We start from the raw sequence: 8,988 nt of genomic DNA on the forward strand, positions 1-8,988 counted from the left end.
TGTGTTGTGACTATCTCAATCCCAGATCTTGCTACAGCCTTTGTGTTTGTTTGTGTTTTCTGGACATTACCTATGGACTTTACGGTTTTGAATGCATTTTAGCATGTAGATTTTTGTTTTCTGTCGGCAAACACTAATTGGTTGCACATGGATTCAAATCCTCCACACATTCCAGTTTTCTAGGCAGAAACTTCAGAAACCCGAGAAAACATGATATTTGTGTTTGTAAACATGACATTGGATGCACTTGTCGAACAGAAAGTTTGTACTTTTCTCCAAAACTCGTTTGACAGGGATTTTTTGGTTAAATTTCACCTGAATTCCACAATAATTTTTCTGGATGCACCTGGATGAAAGGAAAAATATCTGGTGTGTTGTGGCTATCTCAATCCCAGATCTTGCTACAGGCTCTATTTTTGTTTGTGTATTCTGGACATTATCTACAGACTTTACAGTCTTGTGTTTTTTTTTTTTTTGCTTTCAAACTTTTATTTAATGAATATAAATTTCCAAAGTACAGCGTATGGATTACAATGGCTTCCCCGCAATAACGTTCCTCCCACCCGCAACCCTCCCCTTTCCCAGTCCCTCTCCCCTTCCATTCACATCAAGATTCATTTTGAATTCTCTTTATATGTAGAAGATCAGTTTAGTTTACATTAAGTAAATATTTCAACAGTTTGCTCCCACACAGAAACATAAAGTGAAAAATACTGTTTGAGTACTAGTTCTAGCATTAAATCTCAATGTAATAGCACACTAAGCACAAAGATCCTACATGAGGAGTAAGTGCACAGTGACTCCTGTTGTTGACTTAACAAATTGACACTCTTGTGTATGGCCTCAGTAATCACCCTAGGCTCTTGTCATGAGCTGCCAAGTCTATGGAAGCCCCCTGAGTTCACTGACTCTGATCATATTTAGACAAGGCCATGGTCAAAGTGGAAGTTCTCTCCTCCCTTCAGAGAAATGTACCTCCTTCTTTGATGACCCATTCTTTCCACTGGGATCTCACTTGCAGAGATCTTCCATTTAGCTTTTTTTTTTCCCAGAGTGTCTTGGCTTTCCATGCCTGAAATAGTCTCATGGGATTTTCAGCTGGATCCGCATGCCTTAAGGGCTGATTCTGAGGCCAGAGTGCTGTTTAGGACATCTGCCATTCTACGGGTCTGCTGAGTATCTCGCTTCCCATGTTGGACCATTCTCTCCCTTTTTTATTCTATCAGCTAGTATTTGCAGACACTATTCTTGTTTATGTGATCCCTTTGGTTCTTAGTCCTATCATTCTGATAAATTGTGAACAGAAATTGATCACTGGGACTAGTGAGATGGCATTGGTACATGCCACCTTGATGGGATTGAATTGTAATCCCCTGGTATGTTTCTAACTCTACCGTTTGAGGTAAGTCAGCTTGAGCATGTCCCGAATTGCACATCTCTTCCCTCTCTTATTCCCACTCTTACATTTAACAGTGATCACTTTTCAGTTAAGTTTCAGCACTTAAGAAGAATTGTGCATTGATTACAGTATTCAACCAAAGGTATTAAGAAGAACAGACAAAAAAATACTAAGAGGGATAACATATCAAGTTTTTCATCAACAGTCAGGGTCAGGGTTGATCAAGTCACCGTTTCTCATAGTGTTCATTTCACTTTAACAGGTTTCCTTTTTGGTGCTCAGTTAGTTGTCACCTATCAAGGAGAACAAGTGGTATTTGCGTTTTTTTATGAATTTTTACATGTACCTTCTGTTTTCCGCTGGCAAATGCTAATAGGTTCCACATGGAGTCAAATCATTCACACATTCGAGTTTTCTAGGCAGAAAGCTTCAGAAACCGGAGAGAACATGATATTTGTGTTTCTAAATATGACTTTGGATGCCTTTGCCGAAAAGAAAGATTGGGTTTTTCTCCAAAACTAGTTTGAAAGCTTCAGAAACCCGAACAGACATATTGGAGTTTGCAAACAGGATATTGGATCCACTTGCCAAAAAGAAAAATTGGGCTTTTCTCCAAAACCACTTTCATGGTGATTTTTTTGATTAAATTTTTCCTGAATTCCACAGCAAATTTCCAGATATGCCGGGAAGAAAGCAGAATATCTGGTGTTTTGTGGCTATCTCAACCCCAGATCGTGCTACAGCCTCTGTGTTTGTGTTTTGTTGACATTATCTTTGGACTTTACGGTTTTGAATGCATTGTAGCATGTAACATTTTGTTTTCTGCGGTAAAGCTAATTGGTTCCACATGGAGTCAAATCCTCCACACATTCGAGTTTTCTAGGCAGAAAGTTTCAGAAACCCAAGAAAACATGATATTTGTGCTTGTAAACAGGACATGGGATGCACTTGCTGAAAAGAAAGATTGTGCTTTTCTTCAAAATCACTTTGACAGTGATTTTTTGGTTAAATTTCACCCGAATTATGCAACAATTTTTCCGGATATTTCTGGATGAAAGCAAAAACATCTGGTGTGTTGTGGCTATCTCAACCCAAGTACTTGCTACAGCCTCTGTGTTTGTTTGTGTTTTCTGGACATTATCTACGGACTTTACGGTTTTGAATGCATTTTAGCATGTAAGTTTTTGTTTTCTGCTGGCAAATGCTAATTGGTTCCACATGGAGTCAAATCCTCCACACATTCGTGTTTTCTAGGCAGAAAGCTTTAGAAACCCGAGAAAACATCATATTTGTGTTTGTCAACATGACGTTTTATCCACGTGCTGAACAAAAAGATTGCGCTTTTCTCCAAAACCACTTTGACGGTGATTTTTCGGTTAAATTTCACATGAATTCCACAGCAGCTTTTCCAGATATGCCTGGATGAAAGCAAAAGAATATATGATGTGTTCTCAGTCACTGAACTTGTTACAGACTCAGGGTTTGTTTGTGATTTCTGGACATTATCTATGGACTTTACGGTTTTGAATGCATTTTAGCATGTAAGATTTTGTTTTCTGCTGGCAAAAGCTAATTGGTTCCACATGGAGTCAAATCCCCCACACATTCGCGTTTTCTAGGCAGAAAGCTTCAGAAACCCAAGAAAACAAGATATTTGTGTTTGTATACATGACATTCGATGTATTTGTTGAACAGAAAGATTGTGCTTTTTTCCAAAACCACTTTGAAGGTGATTTTTTGGTTAAATTTCACACGAATTCCACAACAATTTGTCAAGATACTCCTGGATGAAAACAAAAATATCTGGTGTGCTGTGGCTATCTCAATCCCAGATCGTGCTACAGCCTCTGTGTTTGTTTGTGGTTTCTGGACATTTTCTACGGAATTTATGGTTTTGAATGCATTTTAGCATGTAAGGTTTTGTTTTCTGCTGGCAAACGATAATTGGTTCCACATGGAGTCAAATCCTCCACACATTCGCGTTTTCTAGGCAGAAAGCTTCAGAAACCTGAGAAAACATGATATTTGTGTTTGTAAACATGACATGGAATGCATTTGCTGAACAGAAAGATTGTGCTTTTCTCCAAAACCACTTTCACGGTGATTTTTTGGTTAATTTCACCCGAATTCCACAACAATTTGTCCGGATATCCTGGGATGCACTCAGAGATATCTGGTGTTTATGGTTATCTCAATCCCAGATCTTGCTACAGCCTCTGTGTTTGCTTGTGTTTTCTGGACATTTTCTACGGACTTTACAGTTCTGAATGCATTTTAGCATGTAAGTTTTTGTCTTCTCTGGCAAACTATAATTTTTACCACATGGATTCAAATCCTCCACACATTCAAGTTTTCTAGGTAGAAAGCTTCAAAAACCTGAGAAAAAATGATATTTGTGTTTGTAAACATGACATTGGATGCAGTTGCTGAACAGAAAGATTGTGCTTATCTCCAAAACCACTTTCATGGTGATTTTTTGGTTAAATTTCACCCAAAAACCACAACAATTTTTCCAGATACTCCTGGATGAAAACACAAATATCTGGTGTGTTGTGGCTATCTCAATCCCAGATCTTGCTACTGCCTCTGTGGTTGTTTGTGTTGTCTGCCGGCAAACGCTAATTGGTTCCACCTGGAGTCATATTCACCATACCTTCAGGTTTTCTATGCAGAAGGCTTCAGAAACCTGATTAAACATGATATTTGTGTTTTTAAACATGACATGGGATGCATTTGCCTAACAGAAAGATTGTTCTTTTCTCCAAAACCACTTTCACGGTGATTTTTTGGTTAAATTTCACCTGAAAACCACAACAACTTGGCCAGATACTCCTGGATGAAAACAAAAATATCTGGTGTGTTGTGGCTATCTCAATTCCAGATCATGCTACAGTCTCTCTGTTTGTTTTTGTTTTCTGGACATTCTCTATGGACTTTACGGTTTTGAATGCATTTTACATGTAAGTTTTTGTTTTCTGCTGGCAAATGCCAATTGGTTCCACCTGGAGTCAAATTCTCCACACATTCGAGTTTTCTAGGCAAAAGGCTTCAGAAACCAGATTAAACATGATATTTGTGTTTGTAAACATGAAATGGGATGCATTTGCCGAAAAGAAAGATTGTGCTTTTGTCCAAAACCACTTTCACGGTGTTTTTTTTTTTTTTTTAATTTCACCTGAATTCCACAACAAATTTCAGGATTTTCTGGGATGAAAGCAGATATATCTGGCGTATTGTGGCTATCTGAGTTTCAGATCTTGCTACAGCCTCTGTGTTTGTTTGTGTTTTCCGGACATTCTCTAAGGACTTTACGGTTTTGAATGCAGTTTAGAATGTAAGGTTTTGTTTTTTTGCTGACAAACGCTAACTGGTTCCCCTTGGTGTCAAATCCTCCACACTTTTGAATTTTCTAGGCAGAATTCTTCAAAAACCCAATTAAACATGATATTTGTGATTGTAAACATGACATTGGATGCACTTGCTGAACAGAAGGTTTGTGCTTTTCTTCAAAACCACGTTCACGGTGAATTTTTGGTTAAATTTCACCCGAAAACCACATCAAATTTTCAGGATTTCCCGGGATGAAAGCAGAAATATCTGGTGTGTTGTGGCTATCTCAATCCCAGATCGTGCTACAGCCTCTGTGTTTGTTTGTGTTTTCTGGACATTCTCTATGGACTTTACGGTTTTGAATGCATTTTAGCATGACGCTTTTTGTTTTCTGCTCACAGACGCTAATTGGTTCCACCTGGAGTCAAATCCTGCACACATTCAGTGTACTAGGCAGAAAGCTTCAGAAACCTGTGAAAACATGATATTTGTTTTTGTAAACATGACATCTGATGCATTAGCCGAACAGAAAGATTGTGCTTTTCTCCAAAACCACTTTCACCGTGAATTTTTAGTTTAATTTCCCCGGAAAACCACAACAATTTTTCAGGATTTACCGGGATGTAAACACAAATATCTGGTGTGTTGTGGCTATCTGAATCCCAGGTCGTGCTATAGCCTCTGTGTTTGTTTGTGTTTTCTGGACATTCTCTACAGAGTTTACGGTTTTGAATGCAGTTTAGCATGTAAGCTTTTGTTTTCTGACAGCAAACGCCAATTGGTACCACATGGAGTCAAATCCTCCACACATTCGAGTTTTCTAGGTAGAAAGCTACAAAAACCCGAGAAAACATGATATTTGTGTTTGTAAACATGACATTGGATGCAGTTGCCGAACAGAAAGATGGTGCTTATCTCCAAAACCACTTTCACGGTGATTTTTTGGTTAAATTTCACCCAAAAACCACAACAATTTTTCCAGATACTCCTGGATGAAAACACAAATATCTGGTGTGTTGTGGCTATCTCAATCCCAGATCTTGCTACAGCCTCTGTGGTTGTTTGTGTTGTCTGTTTGCAAACGCGAATTGGTTCCCCCTAGAGTCAAATTCACCACACATTCGCGTTTTCCAGGCAGAAAGCTTCAGAAACCAGATTAAACATGATATTTGTGTTTGTAAACATGACATGGAATGCATTTGCCGAACAGAAAGATTGTTCTTTTCTCCAAAACCACTTTCACGGTGATTTTTTTGGTTAAATTTCACCTGAAAAGCACAACAATTTGTCCAGATACTCCTGGATGAAAACAAAAATATCTGGTGTGCTGTGGCTATCTCAATCCCAGATCGTGCTACAGCCTCTGTATTTCTTTGTGTTTTCTGGACATTTTCTACGGACTTTACAGTTCTGAATGCATTTTAGCATGTAAGTTTTTTGTTTTCTGCTGGCAAATGCTAATTTTTACCACATGCATTCAAATCCATCACACATCCGAGTTTTCTAGGCAGAAAGCTTCAAAAACCCGAGAAAACATGATATTTGTGTTTGTAAACATGACATTGGATGCAATTGCCGAACAGAAAGATTGTGCTTATCTCCAAAACCACTTTCACGGTGATTTTTTGGTTAAATTTCACCCAATAACCACAACAAATTTTCAGAATTTCCCGGGATGAAAGCAGAAATATCTGGTGTGTTGTGGCTATCTCAATCCCAGATCGTGCTACAGCCTCTGTGTTTGTTTGTGTTTTCTGGACATTCTCTATGGACTTTACGGTTTTGAATGCATTTTAGCATGACGCTTTTTGTTTTCTGCTCACAGACGCTAATTGGTTCCACCTGGAGTCAAATCCTGCACACATTCGGTGTACTAGGCAGAAAGCTTCAGAAACCTGCGAAAACATGATATTTGTTTTTGTAAACATGACATCTGATACATTAGCCGAACAGAAAGATTGTGCTTTTCTCCAAAACCACTTTCACGGTGAATTTTTAGTTTAATTTCCCCGGAAAACCACAACAATTTTTCAGGATTTACCGGGATGTAAACACAAATATCTGGTGTGTTGTGGCTATCTCAATCCCAGATCTTGCTACAGCCTCTGTGTTTGTTTGTGTTTTCTGGACATTTTCTACAGATTTTACAGTTCTGAATGCATTTTAGCATGTAAGTTTTCTGCTGGCAAATGCTAATTTTTACCACATGGATTCAAATCATCCACGCATTTGAGTTTTCTAGGCAGAAAGCTTCAAAAACCCGAGAAAACATGATATTTTCCCCGGAAAACCACAAGAATTTTTATGATTTACTGGGATGTAAAAACAAATATCTGGTGTGTTGTGGCTATCTGAATCCCAGGTCGTGCTATAGCCTCTGTGTTTGTTTGTGTTTTCTGGACATTCTCTACAGAGTTTACGGTTTTGAATGCAGTTTAGCATGTAAGCTTTTGTTTTCTGACAGCAAACGCCAATTGGTACCACATGGAGTCAAATCCTCCACACATTCGAGTTTTCTAGGTAGAAAGCTACAAAAACCCGAGAAAACATGATATTTGTGTTTGTAAACATGACATTGGATGCAGTTGCCGAACAGAAAGATGGTGCTTATCTCCAAAACCACTTTCACGGTGATTTTTTGGTTAAATTTCACCCAAAAACCACAACAATTTTTCCAGATACTCCTGGATGAAAACACAAATATCTGGTGTGTTGTGGCTATCTCAATCCCAGATCTTGCTACAGCCTCTGTGGTTGTTTGTGTTGTCTGTTTGCAAACGCGAATTGGTTCCCCCTAGAGTCAAATTCACCACACATTCGCGTTTTCCAGGCAGAAAGCTTCAGAAACCAGATTAAACATGATATTTGTGTTTGTAAACATGACATGGAATGCATTTGCCGAACAGAAAGATTGTTCTTTTCTCCAAAACCACTTTCACGGTGATTTTTTTGGTTAAATTTCACCTGAAAAGCACAACAATTTGTCCAGATACTCCTGGATGAAAACAAAAATATCTGGTGTGCTGTGGCTATCTCAATCCCAGATCGTGCTACAGCCTCTGTATTTCTTTGTGTTTTCTGGACATTTTCTACGGACTTTACAGTTCTGAATGCATTTTAGCATGTAAGTTTTTTGTTTTCTGCTGGCAAATGCTAATTTTTACCACATGCATTCAAATCCATCACACATCCGAGTTTTCTAGGCAGAAAGCTTCAAAAACCCGAGAAAACATGATATTTGTGTTTGTAAACATGACATTGGATGCAATTGCCGAACAGAAAGATTGTGCTTATCTCCAAAACCACTTTCACGGTGATTTTTTGGTTAAATTTCACCCAATAACCACAACAAATTTTCAGAATTTCCCGGGATGAAAGCAGAAATATCTGGTGTGTTGTGGCTATCTCAATCCCAGATCGTGCTACAGCCTCTGTGTTTGTTTGTGTTTTCTGGACATTCTCTATGGACTTTACGGTTTTGAATGCATTTTAGCATGACGCTTTTTGTTTTCTGCTCACAGACGCTAATTGGTTCCACCTGGAGTCAAATCCTGCACACATTCGGTGTACTAGGCAGAAAGCTTCAGAAACCTGCGAAAACATGATATTTGTTTTTGTAAACATGACATCTGATACATTAGCCGAACAGAAAGATTGTGCTTTTCTCCAAAACCACTTTCACGGTGAATTTTTAGTTTAATTTCCCCGGAAAACCACAACAATTTTTCAGGATTTACCGGGATGTAAACACAAATATCTGGTGTGTTGTGGCTATCTCAATCCCAGATCTTGCTACAGCCTCTGTGTTTGTTTGTGTTTTCTGGACATTTTCTACAGATTTTACAGTTCTGAATGCATTTTAGCATGTAAGTTTTCTGCTGGCAAATGCTAATTTTTACCACATGGATTCAAATCATCCACGCATTTGAGTTTTCTAGGCAGAAAGCTTCAAAAACCCGAGAAAACATGATATTTTCCCCGGAAAACCACAAGAATTTTTATGATTTACTGGGATGTAAAAACAAATATCTGGTGTGTTGTGGCTATCTGAATCCCAGATCGTGCTATAGCCTCTGTGTTTCTTTGTGTTTTCTGGACATTCTCTACGGACTTGACGGTTTTGAATGCATTTTGGCATGTAAGTTTTTGTTTTCTGCCAGCAAATGCTAATTGGTTCCACATGGAGTCAAATCCTCCACACATTCGAGTTTTCTAGGCAGAAAGCTTCAGAAACCTGAGAAAACATAATTGTGTTTTTA

Source organism: Oryctolagus cuniculus, chromosome 13, assembly GCF_051225735.1.
Source record: "Oryctolagus cuniculus isolate XC-2025 breed Fujian yellow rabbit chromosome 13, ASM5122573v1, whole genome shotgun sequence".
NCBI lineage: Eukaryota > Metazoa > Chordata > Mammalia > Lagomorpha > Leporidae > Oryctolagus > Oryctolagus cuniculus.